Here is a 21,273-nt window from a genome sequence, read left to right as displayed (position 1 = left end):
GACAACTGCATGATACCATGGGGAAGCGTTTGTTGACAACGTCTAGTAGACAGAAGAAGAAGTTTGATAATTTGCTACCTAATCAGACTGTTCGGCATTTAGACGTTTCCCGGACCGTTATCAATTTGTCCAAGCGTTCGTTATCTGACGATGAGACGTCTGTGCTTGCCAAGGGAGGAAATTTTGCTGTTAGTCCGCGTTTTGTGTCCACGGAAGAAACTATAGCCAGTGTAGAAGCAGGAATTCGCAGTGTGGATTCTGTAACAGCTGAAGAAATCCGTATAGAAACAGTGAGAATATCAGCCAATGCAAAACTGCCGAAAAGTAATATAAGTGTGGGTCAGAGAAGAGCTTTAAAACTCCCGAATGACGACGATAGTATTTCGGTTCTCCCAGCTGACAAAGGAAGCGCAACGGGGGTTATGGATGTGGCCGACTATCAGAGTAAAATTACTGATCTACTGGATCCGCAAGCATATAGGAAGCTGAATATGGACCCCACTAACAACGTTCTCAGAACTGTGTCGCGGTTAATAAAAAGTACTCCATTGAAGAAAGTGTACAGAATGGTCTCTGCAATTCGGTTGCGCTACCACCGAGACTTTATGGATTGCCCAAAATTCATAAAGAAAATGTGCCGTTAAGACCGATACTAAGTGCCATTGGTTCGCCCACCTACTCGTCAGCCAAGTTTTTGACTACGCTGTTGAAACCACATGTGGGCCGTTCGGACTCTTATATAAAGAATTCGACACATTTCATCAGCAGGCTGAGTGGCATAGTGGTCCAGCCGGAGGACATATTGGTCAGCTTCGATGTGGTATCGCTGTTTACGATGGTTCCACTTAATGATGTATAGGAACAGCTGGGTCGAATTTTTCCTGCCGATATTTCAGAACTGTTTAAGTGTTGTTTGACGACCACATACTTCAAGTGGAATGAACAGTTTTATGAGCAAACGGATGGCGTGGCTATGGGAAGCCCCCTAAGTCCCGTAAATGCAAACTTCTTTATGGAGAAATTCGAAGAACAGGCCTTAGGTACTGCCAGCAAAAAACCAAATGTATGGTTCCGATACGTGGATGACACGTTTGTGCTGTGGAGACAAGGGAGGGAGGAACTAAGCCGGTTCCACGAACATCTGAACAGTATTAACACGAGAATTCAGTTTACAATGGAGGAGGAGGTACACGGCAAATTACATTTCCTCGACGTGCTTGTTTTTAGAAACGAAAGTGGTAGTTTGGGCCACTCAGTATACCGCAAACCCACGCACACAGACCGTTATTTGCACCGGGATTCGAAACACCACCCACAGCAGAAGCGGGGTGTTATTAAGACGTTAGCGGACAGAGCTAGAAATATTTGTGAACCTCAGTTGCTCGACGCTGAGATGGACCATCTCCACAATGCAGTAATGAAGAACGGATATTCGTCCGCCGAAATAAAACGTGCGTTGAGGCAGCCACGCAGAAATCATACTGACGTACAGGCTACTGCAAAATCTAAGGTTTTCCTGCCGTTTGTTAAAAATGTAACGGAAAGAATAGGGAGCATATTGACGAAGGAGAATATTACCGTAGTTTACAAGCCCACCAGGAAGATACAGGAATACCTTAAGCCTGCCAAGGACGCACGAAAACCATTGGAAAAAGCCGGAGTGTATAGGATCCCATGCAGCTGTGGTGATGTTTATGTGGGTACCACTAAAAGAACGGTTTCTAAACGTTTGGAAGAGCACAAGGGAAATTGTAGATGAGGAGAAACGGAACGATCAGCTGTTGCGGAGCACGCTTTCCAGCCAGGGAACCACAATATTCGTTTCCAGGAGACGCAAGTACTAGCGGCCACAAGCGGATATTATGAAAGGCTCTACAGGGAGGCAATCGAAATCGCTAAACACCCAAATAATTTCAACCGCAAGGAGGAGGGCGTGAAATTAAACGGTATATGGATGCCGGTGTTAAAGAAGATGTGTACCACCCGTCCACTACTGGGTGATGGCAACGGCGATCGACGGCGACGGACAGCGGCCAATTGCACTGACGTTTTCAAAATACGTGACGTCACGCCGCGGCGTGAGAGAACGCGGACACGGAATTTAGCGGCAGTCAGTAGCGAGCCAGTGGGTGTGTTGGACCTTCCATCGAACTACGGACCCCCTTGAAGATGTCTCCCGCAGTCGGAGACGAAACGTTGGGAATCGACACAGAATTCATCAACCGACCACAGCATAACAGCCCGGATAATTATAATGGACATGATATTTCCGCCCGTGAAAGTCTACATTTTAGTAATAGAAGAAATGTCATTTCTGCTATTGCCTTGCATACTGAGTGTTTTACAGAGAAAGCTCGCTCTCGTTTGTTCTTTCGCAATGTCTGATGGCAGCTTACAGACAGGCTAAAGGAAAAGAAGCAAACGTGTTAGAGGAGAACCTAACGGAATAGCTGTAGTAGCAGCAGTGCACCACAACTCACGGATAAGCGCCCGGCAACTATACCGTGATTCCGGTATTGTCACAATATTGCATCGTCATAACTGTCGTCCATACCACGTGTCTCTGCACCAAGAACTTTATGACGCTGATTTCCGAAACCGGGTAACGTCTTCTGAATGTGAACATCAACAAATGCAAACGACCGCAATGTTCGTTGACAAGATACTATTTTCCGAATAGTCTACATTCACAAAGCACGGCAGCGTTAACCAGCATAACATGCATTACTAGATTGTGGACAATCAACACTGGTTACAGCTAGTTGACCATCAACGTCCTTGGTCGGTTGATGTATGATGCGGTATCATGAGGCACCAACACATTAGCCCGTGTTTCATCGACGACACGTTGAATGGACGCAAATATTGAACGTTTTCGGAACAGGAACCACCGGTACTACGGCAAGATGTAGGCCTGGACGTTCGACAACGTATGCGGCTTCAGCTTTACGGTTGCTCAGAGTATTACACGATTGAAGTACAGGAAGTATTAGACCGTGTTTGCTCTGGTCGGTGGATCGGCAGCGACGGCCCTATTAACTGGCTTTTTAGTGTTTGATGTCGCCGTATTTCTTGCTGTGGGGATATGTAAAAGATAAGATAACCGAGCACGTACCAACAGGCTGTGAAGACATGGCGGATCGCATCTGAAACGCCTGTGTTGACAATCACGCAGATATGCTTCCGTCCTGTGTACATTCATTTGAAAAGCGGATCACTGTGTTTATTGAAGCTGGTGGTACTACGCTTGAACATTTACTCTAATTGGAAAAGTTGGGTAGCCTTTGCTCGCGCCACTGCCACAATGGCGCGACGTACAGCCCCCTGTTCGATATGTCAGAGGAATACAAACGTTGCGAATGTGGTTTCCTATTAGAAGCTACGAAATACCGGCCTGTCCTACCCCCGCAGCATGAAGGTTGGATCCCACGTGCCACTGGATATTCAAGGGCCACTGAGTAACATGTCGTAAATTACGATGGTGTACCAATTTCTGTTCCTCCGATTACAGCTGCATCTGTGGCAAAACGAAGAAAATGCTTCAGACAAAACATGTAGATTTTACCGTAGAATCGTAACCTGCAATAAAAATCGGGGGTTCTCACTGAAGATTTCAAAGTGACTCCCGCCACCCACACACGAGATGTGGTAGGGGACAGAGACCAACAAATTCGAGTTAGAAATTTTTTTGATCAGATGTGTAGTTTTCGAGATATTTTAATGTCTTCAGTTAAAATAAACACCCTAAATATCTTATCCCCTACCATCGCTTCCAGCTTACTCTTAAAACATTTTATTCTGTTCTCAGCTTCACTGCTTTGTATGAATTTGTGTGCAGGGTTATAAGATGTCGTACTGTTCATTTCCATTAATTGTGCATTATGATCAGAATGTTCATTATCAGTTATGTACACTTTAATTGTTTCAGCCTGAGTACTGTGTATAAAATGTTGTCAGTCAGTGTCCTACCAAAACAGCAAAATTGATTACTGAAATTAAATTGACACATCCAAATAATAATTCTAGTTCATTTCTCCTGTCCATATGTTTTGCGATATCTACAATGAAATCTCCACGAACTGGTAACAGTTTCATCCTTGTTGAAGGTAGGTCAGTAATACATGTAGATTTCTCACAAATATCTGAAATTTTCCTAGAGAGGGTCTGTAGACACTTAGAATTATCAAAGAAGTATTCTGTACTAACAACTCACAAGCACATGCTTCTAGGTTCTGAGCAACACAAAAATTATTTGTTCCAATGTTTTGAATCTTTGTCCAACTTTTACATATAATGCAGCTGCACTTTTTCTCATGTTAACTCTAAATGAAACTGATACATGTCTATAGCCCATGACATTTAACTTCTCCATCCCTGTGGTTACATGGTGATCAGTGAGGCACAGAACATCTCTGACTTCGAATTTTCCACAGTTTCTAGGCTCACAATAAGCTCAACTACCTTGTTTTTAAACCCTCTAACGTTCTGATAAAACAAATTAATTTTATTTTTCTGGAAACCATTATACACGTTATGGTCTTGTACAACTCTAAGTTCTTTCAATACTCTCTGCCTGCAACCCGACTTTAACCTAAGATATGTACCCCTTTAGTTCTAGTAATGAGAGGGATTTTGTCTTGTGTGGTCGTACCCCCCCCTCCCCCCTTAAGCTTTTTGCAAGGTGCTCAGATGAGCTTTCCTTTCCCCTCCCATTCAGGTGCAGGCCATGATTATGTATGACCATCTCCTAGTCGGAGCAACAGGCACTGCACAGATATGAGACTTTGTCTCAGTGAAAAATTATTTCGCTCAGCTCTTTGATAACACCGCTACCAGCCGTGTTAACACAGGGCTTGTTACGCTGCTGCAAATCTCGACAAACTCCACATGAGTGTGTACTGCTGCTGCTCCTGTTTCCTCCAGGTCACTTTTCATGGAATATCCGATGTCGCTAGCCAGGCTGTTTCCTGCTCCTCGTATTATAAGTACCTAATCCTCCCCATCAAAATCTCTGCACAAGGCACCTTCGTTCTTTGTCACTTGGCTGAGATGGGCGTTAGGTTTTACGATGCTTGTAACCTGGTATTCACGCCTAGCTTTTAAGCATTCCTAGCAGTTTCTTTTGTCTTCGCATCCAGTCCTTGGTTAGTATCAATAGCAGTTTCTTCTACTTTTTTAACAGAACTGCTAACATTTTCTGCATATTAAATTCTGTGCCATTACTTTTGTTAAAGTCATCTCCCGTGGTCATAAAATCACTAACAACTGCTCGAGTGTTTGCCTCGGTCATGTTTCCTGGTGATTCTCAATAGTGTTTCACGAAAAGAACGTCGCCTTCCCTCCAGATATTTCCATTTGAGTTACTGAAGCATTTCCGTAACACTTAAATGGTTCAAATGGCTCTGAGCACTATGGGACTCAACTGCTGAGGTCATTAGTCCCCTAGAACTTAGAACTAGTTACACCGAACTAACCTAAGGACATCACAAACATCCATGCCCGAGGCAGGATTCGAACCTGCGGTTCCAGACTGCAGCGCCTTTAACCGCACGGCCCGTAACACTTACATGTTGCTCAAACCTACGGGTAACAAATCTAGCAGCGCACCTCAGAATTGCTTCGATGTCTTCCATCAGTCCGACCTGGTACATATCCCTAACACTCGAGCAGTACTCAAAAATAGGTCACCCCATCGTCCTATATGCGGTCTGCTTAGGTGAACCACTGTTTCCTACAATTCACACAATAAGCCAAAGAAAAGGCAGAAGGCAATTTTTATTTCAAAAGCTTGCACGTTTACTAACAGGCTCGCATCCACTGAAAAGAAACATTCTTGTGGAGCAATTGGTGGAGTGGATAGGCCAGTGAGCCGCACCGACAATAAATTAGTGATATTAAGCAATTTTACCGAAAAATGCTTGGAATGGTTTGACATTTGTTGGTCGAGGGAAAGCTGTGACCATGGAGACATGATGACGTAAAGACTTAATAGTATTCCGAGAAGCATCAAAGCCCACATACGCGGTGAATAGCTAAAGAAAATTGGACCTGGCGAAGTTGTATTTCAACCCTACTGCAGGTAAGTTACGTCAGTGCTCTTCCGTGGATTCAGCTCTCACGGCAATGTCGTCAAGATAGTTGTCGCACCCCACAACGCACATGGTCAATTGTTTTTTTTAAAAAAAAAAAAAAAAAAAAAAAAAAAAAAAAAAAAAAAAAAAAAACGCTGAAAAATCGTCAGGGCGATAGCCACACAGAACGGAAGACGCTGATATTAGTACAGTCCGAAGGGTGTGTCAATCATAAAATCGTAAGTTAGAGAGTTTAGATTCCTCGTCCAACGGAACCTGTACATAGATTTCACATAAACCAATTTTGGAGAAAGACTGGCCCCAGCAGAGTTTAACTAATAACTCGTCTGGATGGGGCAAATGGTTGCTGTCAGTGATAGATTGACAGTTAACTGAAACTTTAAATACGGTACAGAGATAAAACTGACTAGTCGGTCACGAGGGGGATAGACCAATCACTCGATGCAAAGGCTGTCTGATACCCAGTGACGTCAGTCCGTCCAATTATGATTTCACTTGACACGCAAACCAACTGGAATAGCGCACACGGAAAAAGCGCCACCACGCCATAGGTTTCAGAGTAATATAGGCTGTAAAATTAGTGGCACAACCAAATGCATCCGCGAAAAGCGACGAAATCTCAGAACGAAGTGAGTCTAACTGTTGGTAAGGGACCATATCGTAAATGAAATGCATCATCTCCGAAATAGAAAAGCCGAAAGCATTGAAAGCGTCTAGATCGACCAAATTTTCAATACCAGCGTTATCCACTATGAAAAAGTCAAGGAACTAATCGCAGATGTGTACTTAATGGGAATAGTAAAGTGCCCCTCAATTAAAATATGGTGCTTTTTGTAGCTCACCAAACGTCGAGTAGCTACAGGCAACGCCATAGAACTCAAATTCACGTAAGTTTCTGAGTTCAGTATGTCACAACCGCATCCATGTCCACTAGTAGTCTGAGAACTTGGTCAATCACTCAAACATCGATAAACCGTTCACTATAATTCGTAATCGCTGGAGATACACAGTTAACATCCATATCCATGTTTGCAGGAGGAGGCTGTGAACGACACACAGACGTTATATGTCCTATTTTCCTACAGTTGATGCAACTCGCCCAGCTCTTAGGGCACGCGTCACCGTCATGTTGCACGAAACAATGCGGGCAAAATTGGTGCGCCGAGCGCTGGTTGTTGTTTTTGTTATTTCAAACGTCGCTATCCAGAGCGGTACGGAAGCAGCGTTTGTTTGGCCGCCATGTCGTCCTTGATCCGAGAACTGACCAACGCCCGACGATCAGTAACAGAAGCCACCACTGCGATGCCACAGCAGGCCTCAATCTCATCACCTGTAGCACAAGAAAACTCGAAAGATTAAGCAATATTTAACACTGTAGTGCCCGATAAGGCCAGCCGTATAATGGCGTCACGGACCACAGAATCAGCACAGAAATCATCATCAGCATCGATAACAAACTGACATTTGCTACTGAGGCCGTGGAGTTTGGCATCCCAAGCCCGGTAGTAGGCCTACTGGTGGGGATGTTTATCGCAACGACAGAACTGCAGTAACATGTGTGCGTTTACGGTGCTAATTTGACAACAACTTACACATCTCGTCGAATAAAAGCGACGCAGATTCCTGGAGCGGAGCTAACTAGTACAACAACTGCAAGATCTGGAGAGAAATCCGAGAAAGCTACAAAGCCTTACACATGTTTGCACCAGTAAGGGGGAAAGGGTGGCGGCTACGCCGACGACGAGGAAACCTAATAGTCAGTGTGGCCGACAAGTTCATCATAGTAACCGTAAGAGCCTGCTGCTGCTCGAGGAGAGATTAGTGCTCCCTCCATGGACAGAATAACCGAAGCAACGACAAAATAGAGTGAGCATACGGAAGTGAACGCCACGCTCGTCGCGAGCTGTATCGTGGAGTAAGACACTGACAACAGCGCGGCCACAATGATCGAAAGTTTATTCTCCTTCCACGTACAGGAAAACATAGAAACAATCAAGGTACTGAAAGAAGCAGTTGCTGACAGCAAGTACAAACACAATATGAGGGCGAGCGCCGGCAGCACTGCGCTTATAAAGAGGAGGGCTCCGGTAGGCGGCGCAGCCGATGCTGTGCCGTGTGTACAACTCATGTGACACATCGCAGGCGGTCTCTCGTGATCAGCCCGCACAGATGGCGTTGGCGCAATATTCGAAGTGTAGCAGGCCGTCGCTGCGGTGTGTATTCAGAGGTTATGTAAGGGATTGTAGTAGAGCACTGTATACTAGAAGTTGAAAAATCCACCGTTATGAATCCCACGTTAAAGGCGCTCGTTTCAGCTCCACGGAACACTTACACTTTTTAACATTCTCTTATGGCCATAAAATGTACATACCTTGCGCAGTTAATATTACAGCATACTAAATGCATTGTCTTACATTTGACTGTAGGAGGCAAAAAATTAAAGTAGGTGATTAGGCGAGTATTTCGAGAAATCATAAATTCACTTACGTTCCATGTAAGTCACGAGTTGCTGTTCCAGATATTTCCAATGTGTTGTCACCGCCAGACACCACACTTGCTAGGTGGTAGCTTTAAATCGGCCGCGGTCCATTAGTACATGTCGGACCCGCGTGTCGCCACTGTGTGATCGCAGACCAAGCGCCACCACAAGGCAGGTCTCGAGATACGGACTAGCACTCGCCCCAGTTGTACGGACGACTTTGCTAGCGACTACACTGACGAAGCCTCACTCATTTGCAGAGCAGATAGTTAGAATAGCCTTCAGCTAAGTCAATGGCTACGACCTAGCAAGGCGCCATTAGTAACATTGCATGTATCTAATGAGTCTCACTTGTATCGCCACAATCTCTAGATGTACCAAAAGGATGGATTAAAGTTAAGTATTCCAGAAGCTACGTACTTTTCTTTATTGCATTCATTACGTATCCTGTTTCAGACCTCTCGCCATCCATCTTTAGCTTAGCGCGTGCCTTTCGGCTTCCTCTCATTTTGTCTAGGCTGTATTGTCTAGACACAACATTTTTGGCGACGAGTCAACGGAAAGGGTCTTGTTCTTTCTAATTGCTTACATTTACTTGTGTCATGGCTTCGCCAGATGTACTGTCCGAATTTTATCGCTTGCAGAATCAGCAGACGCAGGCGTTATTGGATGCCCTTGGACAGCTCGTCCAGGGTCAACATGCACTGCAAAACGATGCGGCCGCCGCCGCTTCATCGCTACTGCAGCCACAACATGCAGTTGCACCTCCATTCCGTAATTTTCACAGCAGACATGGAATCCTGGACGGAGTGATCACGTCAGTTTGGATTTCATCCCGCCGCCTACAGAATTCAAGGTAACGAGCGGCAGCCTCATCTATTGGCGTGTGTCGGCGTGCAAAGGTACCGTGTGATAGTGAAATTATTTCCCCGACGAGACGTAGCAACTCTGTCCTACGAAGAAATTTTGTCGGCGTTAGATGGCTATTTCAAGGAAACAGTTAATGTAGTTGCAAAGAGGTATACTTTCTTTCGTACAAAACGTACGGCCGGTCAGACTAATAGGGAGTGGGTTGCAACATTGCAAGGCCTTACAAGGGATTGTGCTTTTGAGTGTGAATGTGGACTCCCTTATTCAGATACTATGGTACGTGATGCAATAGCACAGAACGTTTCGGATGTTCGCATACGGGAACAGATTTTGAAACTCGTCAATCCCTCCCTTCAACAAGTGATAGACATATTGGATAGACAAGACACGCTTGACTTTGCTCAGGAATCATTTGCACCTTCGCCAGCCGTGTGTCAAGTTAACCGGCCCGCCGGGCGCACTGCACAGAACGGTCGACTGCCCTCGCGCACGTCTGCGCAACTGCCGCCACGCTCCAAACCAGGTGTGCCGCGCCAGCACACAAATGCAGTGAAATCATGCCCGCGGTGTGCTACTAGACATTCGCGTGAAAATAGCCCGTCACGCCAGGCTATTTGCTTTTTCTGTAATAAGAAAGGACATGTTCAAAGTGTTTGCCAGGAAAAGCTCAGATCAGACAATCACAACCATTCCAGGCCCTTTGCTTCGCGCCGGAATCGAACCAAGAATACTCAGGCTCGTGAACCTTCGCCCATGGACATTCATTACGTATCCTGTTTCAGACCTCACACCATCCTGCTTTAGCTTAGCGCGTGCTTTTCGGCTTCCTCTCATTGTGTCTAGGCTGTCTTGTCTAGACACAACATCCAAAACACAATTAAAATGCGTTACCAGTATCGTATTTTCTGGTTCGTGTATGGTACATCAACTTAAGTTTACAGTAAGCAAGAGGTGCATTCGTAAACAATTACAGAATAATATTGAAATGGAACACAACAGCATACAAATTTCATGTCAACACAAGAGGGAACTGCATGAGTACTCAAAGTATATTACTGATCCCAATTTTGTTGACTATTTCAAAGGCTTTAAAAGAAATCTGTCAAAAGTTACTTACAAATTTAAAAAAAACAGCAAATATTTTTTTTATTATCAACAAGTTGCGGTACAATATAGTTAATTTACTCTTTCTATTAAAATAACAGCTCCTTAGGATGACTTGTAGTCTTGTACAGTTGTTGTAAATAAAATCAAGAAAAGTAGCTTTCTTTAAACTTACAACGTTACGTCATGTTACGTAAACATAACCTGCAACGAGATTAAAATAAACATACTACCTACACATATAATTTCGTTACCAGAGCTCTGTGAGCACATCTATGTCTAAAACAAACAGAAGCAGTCTTTTTTCTTACATTACACAGGTAGTTACATGATTTTCGTGTTCAACCTTTGCGCCTCGAATTTACAAGTCACCTTTTACCCCGATCTGTGTCCGAAAGAAAACGATAACATTTATCGCGACCAGGTCTACTATTGTATGAGCAGTATCGAGATGCTCACGCAACCGTTTGATGCTGTGGAACAATAAAATTAAGCTGATTGACTTTCTTACACGACGCGAAGCATACTACAGTCCTCGGATTGGGATTCAGAGTGGCGGATTATTCAGCTCGTTCTATCCTGTGCTTTAGATTGCTACACTTACAATCGGCTTAAGGCCCTAAGTACTTGACCACCCTTATCTTTCTTATCGCGGTAAGTCAGTGTCTGGTATACATGCACACAATTTATATATGATCTAATATGTTGAAACATCCCTTATTCATCCCTTAATATGACGGTATCGTAGCGTTACTCATCTACCACTGACACTCGGTAAGACTATGACAAAGAGTATAGATACATGAATTGTTCACACGCTGCAACAGTTGAAAACTTGTTTGAAATACTGAATGCGGGTCTGTTATAGATATCTAACATTCTGCGTGGTGTCTGTTTGTTCTATATCGTGTAGCCCTACCACTTTCGCGCAACGACGCTCTGAGCGTGTTTTTTAGGGTTAAAATGGTTCAAATGGCTCTGAGCACTATGGGACTTAACATCTATGGTCATCAGTCCCATATAACTTAGAACTACTTAAGCCTAACTAACCTAAGGACATCACACAACACCAAGTCATCACGAGGCAGAGAAAATCCCAGACCCCGCCGGGAATCGAAGCCGGGAACCCGGGTGCGGGAAGCGAGAACGCTACCGCACGACCACGAGCTGCGGACGTTTTTCAGGGAACTGACTAGTTTGAACCTGGAACCTGTTGCTGGTAAGGAGACACCAGACCACACATGACATGTAGAGTTCAGAATAGTTCAGTGAGACTAGCGATGATATAACCAATTACTTAATGATTTCAGCGTCAGCTCCACTGCACTCCCTGTAAAAGAATCTTAATACTAACTAAATTTAGTGGAAGGGGTTCAAGGCATTCCTATTTTTAGTTAGCTGGTAAAATAACGTCGAAAGAGCAGTTAAGTTTACCATTGGAAATTTTATTCAAATCACAAAACATTGTTTATAAATTGCACTATTGATAAAGGAAAATGTTTTAATACAGGATGGTAAAAACCAACTACGTTCAACAAAAATGTGAACGAATATTCCCTGCATAGGTTTCCAAGTTCTACAATGGATCGAAGGATGATTTATGCCATATCACATCTATGATCTAGGTTTAAATTAAGTTTCACAAAAGAGAAAACTATCAAAATGGTCTACAGTGACCCTCAATTATCTTTAATTACATATCTAACTTGTCGTAAATTACAGTGGCTGATGTGGCTTCTCAATAACTATATAACAGAAAAATCATCGCGTTTCAGATTTTTACTTCAAGTGGCAAATGTGAACACCGTGAACTTTAATTGACGATCGACACTAGTATTACGCAAAGAGGGGGTGTAACGGATGAGACTTCTGCAGTTCTGAGTGAAGCTTTATGCGCTGTTATGCGGCATCGTGTGCGTTCATTACGTTGTCGATGTTCGTCAGGGGGCGGCCGACAGCACAGCTCCGCTCACCTTGCTGTCTCGGAAGCCACTCTTGCCTAACTTCTCCTTACTACAGTTTACCAAAGTTGGCTTAAAAAAAACTATCTGGCAGTGTTTTCTTCTGACCAATCAGGGTCTCAATGTTAACCTTAAGCTCCGCCTACAAAAATTCTGTCTATCCAATGAGAAGCGTTATACTTTTCGTGATGGGCCAATGTTTTTAAAGTTTGCAACGTAACAGAGACGCGAAAAAGTCTCACGCTAAAACTTGCAGCTGGTGTGGTCATTTTAGTGTTATCGTAAGATCTGTACTGTTCTTCTGGAGGGCTCTATCTTTTAACATAAGCTGGAGGTGGTCCTGACGTAACAGAGACGCGAAAAAGTCTCAAGCTAAAACTTGCAGCTGGGGTAGCCCTTTTTGTGTTATCGTAAGATCTATACTGTTCTTCTGGAGGGCTCTATCTTTCAACATGGGCTGGGGGTGGTCCTAGCGGTCAGCTGGTGACGTGGGTGTCTGTCCCTTATCGTAGGGCTTTCTAGCTGAACACGGTTCTGCTCTCGGCTTCTTTTCTCGTTTCTCCCCTCAGAACTGCGTCTGTCTCACGGTGGGAAGGTATGACATGCATTTAGGCATTCTTCTGTTAGTCTGTGGTATTCCATTTGCTCACTCGTTACTCGTATTTCTTTGGTTAATTTATTGTCGTGCATTCTTGTGTTAGTCTGTGGTACTCCATTTGCTCACTCGTTACTCTTATTACTTTGGTTAATTTAATGTCGCGATTTATTCAGAGCTATGTGACATACTACTGGATTTGCTTATAATGTCAGGGTTTTCATGGAATGTGTTGGATTTGCCTGACACCTTACATATCACCACCCTTCGAACTTAATTTTTGTACTGAAGTTAAGCAATGATTGAATTGTTGTCTAAGCCAGTCAAAAATTATACCGTTATCTAAATTTTGTTGCCTACTGTTCAGCTACGTTATTCTGCTCCATGCTAGTTTGTATTATTTTATAATCTTCCACATTATTCTCAAAAATATGTTTATATTGACCGGGGAAGAATATTTTTATTCTATTATAATTGTTATTTTTTAATTATTTTCTTTCTTTATTTAATTGAGCAGTTTGTTCTTTAAGAAGTTTGCTATCGAATTGAGGAGTCTTTCACGTCGATTTTCTTAGAAATATTGTTTTTATAAATGTAGTAAATAAATAAAATCTATTCCTAACACGTTTTCTAAATATCATGTACAAGTAAAATGTTTTTGTTTCATTTCAACATTGTTACACTAAAAAATAAGAATTATTTCCGAGAATTGCTTTGACAAAGAAATATACATACACAAGTATTGAGATATTATCCTAACAAATGGTACAAATGTTAAAAAAAAGGGAAAACATCCAACAAGATAATTTTTTATTCTTTGTTTTTATAATGAGAAAATAAGTAAAATATAGTTATTCTTTCATTTTTATGAGGAGAAAATAAGTGCCATATAGTTTTAGTGTTTATTATTCGTTACTTTTGCTCTTTATATACTGTCCATTTCAGAACTAATAACTTATTTTTATCGATAGTCTATCTTTTACTTAGGTCCATATTCAATGACTGTTATTTTGTAGTTTATTAGCTGTCTGGTGTGCTTAACTTATTTAGTTTATCACACGTTTCTTTTGCACAATTCCTACATCACGTAATTTGATTTCGCACATTCACACAATCCTATGAATGTTTAAGCATGAGATTGGCGAATGTTGGATGTGGGCAAGTATTTGATGTACAGCTTTGTTCGTCGTTCGTTGTTGGCTTTGCAATGGAAAGGAGCTGTGAGTGCAGAATCTCGTGGTTTACTGGCTTTGTATGTGTGAAAGTCATCGTTATGTGTCGCTGAAAGTGGTCGTTTTTCATTGTAATACTTCGCAGACGACTAGTTTACAATAGGATTAGGATTTGGGAAGGTATGTCGTTTATTCTTCACCCATCTTCTTTCTTGGTCTCAATCTTCCGAATCTTCAGCTTCTGTTCTTCCTGCTTTTTCTCTGCTTCTTGGTTCTTCTAAAGGCAGGATATGGAAATATTTACTTATAACTAGTCGCTTTGATATTCTCCTCTTAGTAACAGTTTGATAAAATGTTTGGGCATGTCATTTTTACTTTATTGAAGTTTTCTTCAGTTTCGTGCATCAGCGTGCTGTTTAATAGCAGTAGTGTGACTTATACACATATTTTTTTTTGCCAGTGGTGGCTTGCCCAAGTGGTCTTCTCGTCGTTTTTTGCTCACTCCACTCAGTCGGGGCGTTCGGAAACCCTTCTGGCGTTCGGTGTCCTGTCGTGTCTCTGCAGGGTTCCGCCACTGTGTGGTTCCGTGTTCTGTCCCAGCAGGGTTCCGCCACCATGTGATTCAGCTTGGCAGCAGATTCATTTACTGCGCACTTGGGCTACAAGGGCCTTCTGTTGGTCTCGCTGTCCTTTCCCTTCTCTCGACGCTTCTGCCTTGTAGGAATCGTGTCTTGCTAATTACGTCCTTTCCTTTCTTGATACTTCTCGCGTTTCAACTTGTGGGCCATTGCATCTCGTCCTAGCTGGAGTTTTTACAATGGTTCTTACAAAAAGTTTTACTTATAATCATCTAACATACGTCTAGTACCTACATTGTTTTACACCTTCTTAAAAGCTTTACAAATTTCGGCGCCCTTTCCATGTTACAATTCTAAGATATTTTGAGTCTTAACGTCTATCAGAATCCTCAAATTCGTTTTTTATTTTCGTGTAGTGTTGTGGTGTATAGCATTTTAGTATTTCATGCTGTTAGACTATCTACGCTTTATCCCTTCACCTTAATCTATGGTATTATTGGTGTTACGTTTGTTTTGTTTTTATTGAAACTACTTTCTTTTTCCCACCTTCCTCTCTCTTCATTCTTCTTTCTCCTTACGATCTTATCTGCAACATAATCTTGAAATATTGTGCTGATTATTTACCAGTAATAAAACTAATCTTCAAACTTTTTGATATAGCTCACATGGTGAAGCCCTAAGGTTTTGCCTGTTTTTGGGTTCATTAGTTCCACAGCATTATCATGAGCAATTCGGCTAATTATGACAGGTCCTTTGTATGCAGCGTAAAACTTATGTATTTTGTGTTTCTGTTTGCTGGAGAGATGGTGTGTTTTTACAAATACTTTATGGCCTACTGAGAATGTTCCTTTAATTGCTGTTCTATCTCCTCTTTCTCTTCTTTTAATGGCTGCCTTTCTGATGTTGGAGAGTGCTGTTGCTATTACTTGTTTGTGCTGTCTATGTGGTACAATAGGAAATCTAACATTTTCTCTGGTTATGTTTGGGGGTTCAATATTTTTAAGTACAGTAACTGGAGGTAGTAGTGTAGTGCTATGTGGCATTACATTTATTACTTCTTGAAAATCTTTAAGGTATATATCCCAAGTGTTGTGTCTTTTGCGTGCATATAATCAGCATTAAGTGCCTATGTCCTTCATAGATCGTCCTGCTGGATTTACGCTAGGTTTGTACTTAGATATGTAGATGGGTTTTATTTTGTGTTGTCTTACCGTGTTCTGCCATTGCACTGATTTGTATTGTGGGCCATTATTCGAAATTATTCGTTCCACTCGACCTACTTGTCTGAGAAAATCTTGTCTAAATGCTTTACTTATAGTAAGACCTGTTGCCCGTTTTAATGGTGTCAAGGTAACATATTTAGAAGTAAGTTCCAAAACGACAAATATGAAAATATATCCATTTTTGTGCGTGGGAGGGGCCCCATCAAATTTGTTGCAGCTATTTGTTTTAATCTTTTAGGGATTATTGGAAACATAGGTGGTTTGGTTTGGAAAGTGATGTGTTTAGCCCTCATACATTTTTTGCATTTGACTAATACTCTTCTAATTCATCTTTCCATATTAGGAAAATGGCTTGTTTGTTTTATTTTTAAAAAGCGTTTCTTTGGTCCAAAGTGGCCATTACTTAAATGTGTATACCATATGTACTTATTAATTAGTTCATCTGGGATATAAATTAACCATTCATTCGTTGCAACAATTCGTCTAAAAAATAAAACATTGTTTTTTACGAGATAGTGTGTCGAATGTCTGGAAAATCCTTACTTCTCCACTTGTGTTTGATTCCTAGTATTTCGTGAACCTTGTCCTGCTCTTTGCCTATGTTTTTCAATGCTGTCGTAATGTAGTTTTCGAAAGGTACTTGTTTCATATAGTACATTGTAAACTGGTCTTCTGCTGCTTCCAAACCTATGTTATTGGATCCACCCTGTTGACATCGTGATAAAGCATCTGCTAATACAGTCGCTGGTCCTGGTATGTGTGTAATAGTGAAGTCAAATTCTTGTAGTATTAACATCCATCTGGCTAACCTCCCATGAGTTAGTCTGGAGGATAACAGAAATTCTAATGCTTTGTGGTCAGTGTATACTTTTGTTTTTCTTCCGAATGGGAAGTATCGAAAACGTTGGAAGCCCCATACAATGGCCAATGCTTCCAGCTCCGTGACTCAATAGTTTTTCTTGCTTTTTGTGAGTACCCGACTGGCAAATGCAATTGTTCTATATGATCTAAGCCCTGCCTGTTCCTATTCTTGGAATAAAACAACTCCTAAACCTGTTTTCGCGCTATCAGTGGCCATACAAAAATTTTGTGTTGGATCAGGATCTGCTAAAATCGGTGCTGTTGTTAGTGCGTTTTTCACTTTTAAAAATTCTTCATTGGGTTGTTGATCCAATACCCATGGCGTGTTTTTTCCAGTCAATGCACATAGGCGTGGTGTTGCGAGAGAGTCGATCCAAAAAAAATTTTTCTAGACTCCGATGAGACCTAGAAATCCTCTGAGAGATTTCTTATTATATGGAGTACAGAATTCTTTGATTGCCGTTAGTTTTTCTGGATCGGGCATTACGCCTTTCTCGGAAATTATGTGTCCTACAAGTTAGACCTGTCGCCTTCCAAATTTGGATTTTGTTATATTTTCTGTGACCCCATGCTCTTTCATGATCTGTAAAAACTGATGTAATGTGTCGTTGTGATGTTCCCAAGAGGGTTCTGCTATAATCACATCATCAACATAACAAGTAATTTTTTGTAAAATTTCAGGACTGAGTATAGTATTAAATCCCCTAATAAACGCTGCTGATGAAATGTTTAAGCCAAATGGCCATCGTTTAAACTGGTAACATCTACCAAATACGATAAATGCTATAAATTTTCTACATTCTGGGGCCAATTCTATTTGCCAGAAACTACTCCGTAAATCAACTGATGAAAATATCTTAGCACCATGGAAGTTTTGTATCAATTCCTCTAATTTTTCTGGACGATCTGTCTCAGTGATTATGATTGTGTTGATCTGTCTGGAATCAAGCACTAAGCTGATGCTCCCATCTCGTTTTTGTACAAAATGGAGCGAGCTGTTATATGTGGAGGTAGCTGGTTCAATAATATCGTCATCTAACATTTTAGATATCTCCTGGAATACTTTATTCCTGTAGCTTAATGAGATTGTATAGGGTGGCACTCTAAATGGTTTGTGCTGTTTTACTTCAAACTTGTACTGAAAGTGCTTAATACTGCCAGTCTTAGGTAAAAATACGTCTGCTTTATCTCGTAAAATAACCTCTAATTCTCTTTTACTGTGTTCCGAAATACCTTGAACTTCTTGCAATTTTTCGTCGATTTCTTTATGGACTTCTAACATGAGTTGAGGCGATTCCCCCGTTTGTGCATACCATTCTAATTCTTCATCCTCTTTATCTCGCGTCATTCTTAATTGTTTGTTTATAACAGGTATTTCTTCTAATTTTAGCTTTTGCTCTAAGAGAAATGTGACATTCCCGAATGTTACGCTACCTTTTCCCATATCTATTATCGCTCGCCTCTCATTTAAAAAATCTGCACCTATAATCAAATCTACAGTTAGTTTACGTATAATCACGAAGTTGGCTTTGATCCTTTGACCTTGACACGAAAGAGTTAACCTTGTTCGTCTCGTAACTTCCGCAGCATTGTTTCTAATACGACCTCTTACTTTAATCTTACGTGTTTTCAGAACTGGCAATTCCTCATTGGCATTACACTGCATGAATAAATTTTCTGAGATCGAAGGCAGTTCGCTTCCGCTATCAATTACAATATTGACTGGGATATGCTTTACCATGGCCTTCACAATTGATTGAATTTGAAAGGGTTGGTTCTGTTCTTCTTCTTCTTGCATCAACGAATCCTCCACTGAATCATACATGAGTCTTTTTAGGAATTTCCCTTGTGAATTCAAACTTTCTGTAGGATAAGCTTCGACTGCTACTTCTCTCTCTTTTACTTCCTCTTCTCTATTTCTTCCTTCATGTACGCTTTCTTCAACATCCTCTACTTTTTCCTCATCCTCGTCTATCTTCTCCTTCTTCGTCAAAACTTCCACATAATCGCATCTAAATGCTCTAATTATCGCTTCATAACTTCCTTCATTACATATGTTGGGTTGTGTGCCCACTCGTAACTTATTTTCAACTTCTGTCGACTGCGCATTATCCTCATTGATTTCGCTTTCCCTGGTTTCCATCTCAAATAGCTCTTCAATACTGATAACTTCGTCCTTTCCTCCTACATTCGTTGTGCATGCCTCTGGTAATTCATTTTCCTCGTCAGTATTCTCCCAATTAATTTCGTCCCAACACGATATTGTTATTTTCTTGTCTTCGTTTTCATCTGGACCCTGCGGATTTGTTTCTTCCTTCTTCTCTTCTCGTGATAAGATTTTTACTTCTCTGTTCAAGGTGCTGCAATTGTCCTGGGTCGGTGCGTCATTCTCTTTGGCATGGGCGCTTAGCTGTCAATTCGAACGTTTATCGGGGTTTGGTGGTCTTACCTCCACCTCTTCTATCTGTATTCTCTTTTCTTGTTCAGCTTGTTGATAGTGGTTTCTTTGTTGATAATTTGTCGGTCTATTGGTTCTCCAGTACCCGTTCCGGTTGTGGTTATTCCCTCTGTAATAGTTGTTGCCGTTCCTGGGTGAATTATAGTTATTGCCATATTCTCTTCCAAATCCATAACCGGTTCTTTGTTGAAATCTATTGTCGTTTATTGGTGCGAAGTTATCACATGGTTCGTAATTATTGTTTCTTCGTACTGTGTCTTGTAGATTCTACTGCTTTTTGCCTTCGCTTTCAGGTGCGCTTCGTCTTTTTCTTGCGTCATCTTCCGAAATTCTGAACTCTAGTTCCCTTAGAATACCTTTAAATGCTTCGACGTCATTGCCTCCGCGACCTACTAATGATTGCTGGTATTTCAATGGTAGCTTCATAGCGCATAATTTAATCAACTCTCCGTCACTGTATGGTACATCTAAGCATTGATTTTTCTTTGCCATTAATTTCACGGGACTCTTGTCTCCTGAATTTTCAAAATATGGGTTATGTAATAATTCGTACTTCACTCGGTTCTGTGCTTCGCTCGACCAATATCGTGAGAGAAACTTCTCTCTGAAATCTTCGTACGATCGGCATGTCGCTGCAACATTCTGCATGGTTTCTGCGACTGCTCCTGACATGTGTGCACATATAAAGTCTTATTTGTGTGCTAGCGTCCAGTGTTCTGGTAATCCTACTCGTAATTGATCAATAAAAGTCCGTCAATGTAATGAGTTTCCTTCTCGAAAGTGTTGAAATTTTCTGACTGTGAGGAAATGATCGTTGCCGTACTTCGTCAAACTTCCATATGAAATTCGCGATTCTTCGCCACTTTTGTTTCTGATCATTTCTCCCGCCGTTCTTTCCGGTGGTGGTAGATCCATTGGATATTGTCCACTGTAACTTCCGCCTACCCTTGCGTAGTATCGTTGGAGTGGTACGCAATAATTTTCTTCCATCGGTTGTGAACGTGTAGCTGTATGCATTGCCCTGTACTCTTCGCGACCAGGCTTTCCATTGTCAGTTATTGGTTCGGTACCTTGTCTGGCTAACCTTCCTGCTTCATTGCACGATCCAAACTGTCTTAAAACATACATTTGTGGTTCCGCATGTGTTTGTGATGACGTTTGTTCATCAAGAATTTCGAAACGTGTTTGTTGCTGTGCAGGCTGTCTAATTTCACGTATGTTACTTTCCGCCTGTGATTGGAATCGCAAAAGCGTAATATCTTCGTTAATTGCTTGTTTTTCCGGTGCTGTTACAGATACGGATGTGGTTGCTGACTCTGTGCTTCTTCGATCCTGTTCACTACGCTCTGCAATGGTATGCAACAACTCTGTTCGCAATTTCTGAAATTGTCGCTTCGTTTGCGCTTCTATTTTGACTATGCGGTTATCATATCTTTTCAGCGCTGCTTTTGTGATACGTTTGTGTAACACACTGTTTTCAACAACCTCACGCGCTGTACCTGCTGCTTGTCTAGTAATTTCGTTTATCTGTTTTTCTAGTTTCTTGACTTCTCCCTGGGTGTTGATACATAATGTATTGATCTCGTCCTGAATGTCATTACGCAATGTTTGTACGTCCGCTTGTACCTTGTCAATGTTTGTTCTCAATTGATTGTGACCTGTTATTAAGTTTCCTATCACTTCTTGAGATTCTTTTGCCTCGTCTTCAATATGACTTAGGTGTAACTGAATTTTTTTGTTTTGTTCTTTAATCGCACGCATTTATCTCGTGGTTTCGGCATTCTGATTTTGAATTTGGTTCGCTATGTCTTTATTTTGCCTTGTCATGGTTTCCGTAATTTGTTGTAATAAATCTGCCAGATTGGTGGGTCCTATTGCGT

This window comes from Schistocerca americana, chromosome X (assembly GCF_021461395.2).
Source record: "Schistocerca americana isolate TAMUIC-IGC-003095 chromosome X, iqSchAmer2.1, whole genome shotgun sequence".
Taxonomy (NCBI): domain Eukaryota; kingdom Metazoa; phylum Arthropoda; class Insecta; order Orthoptera; family Acrididae; genus Schistocerca; species Schistocerca americana.
Note: the sequence above shows the minus strand (reverse complement) of the source record.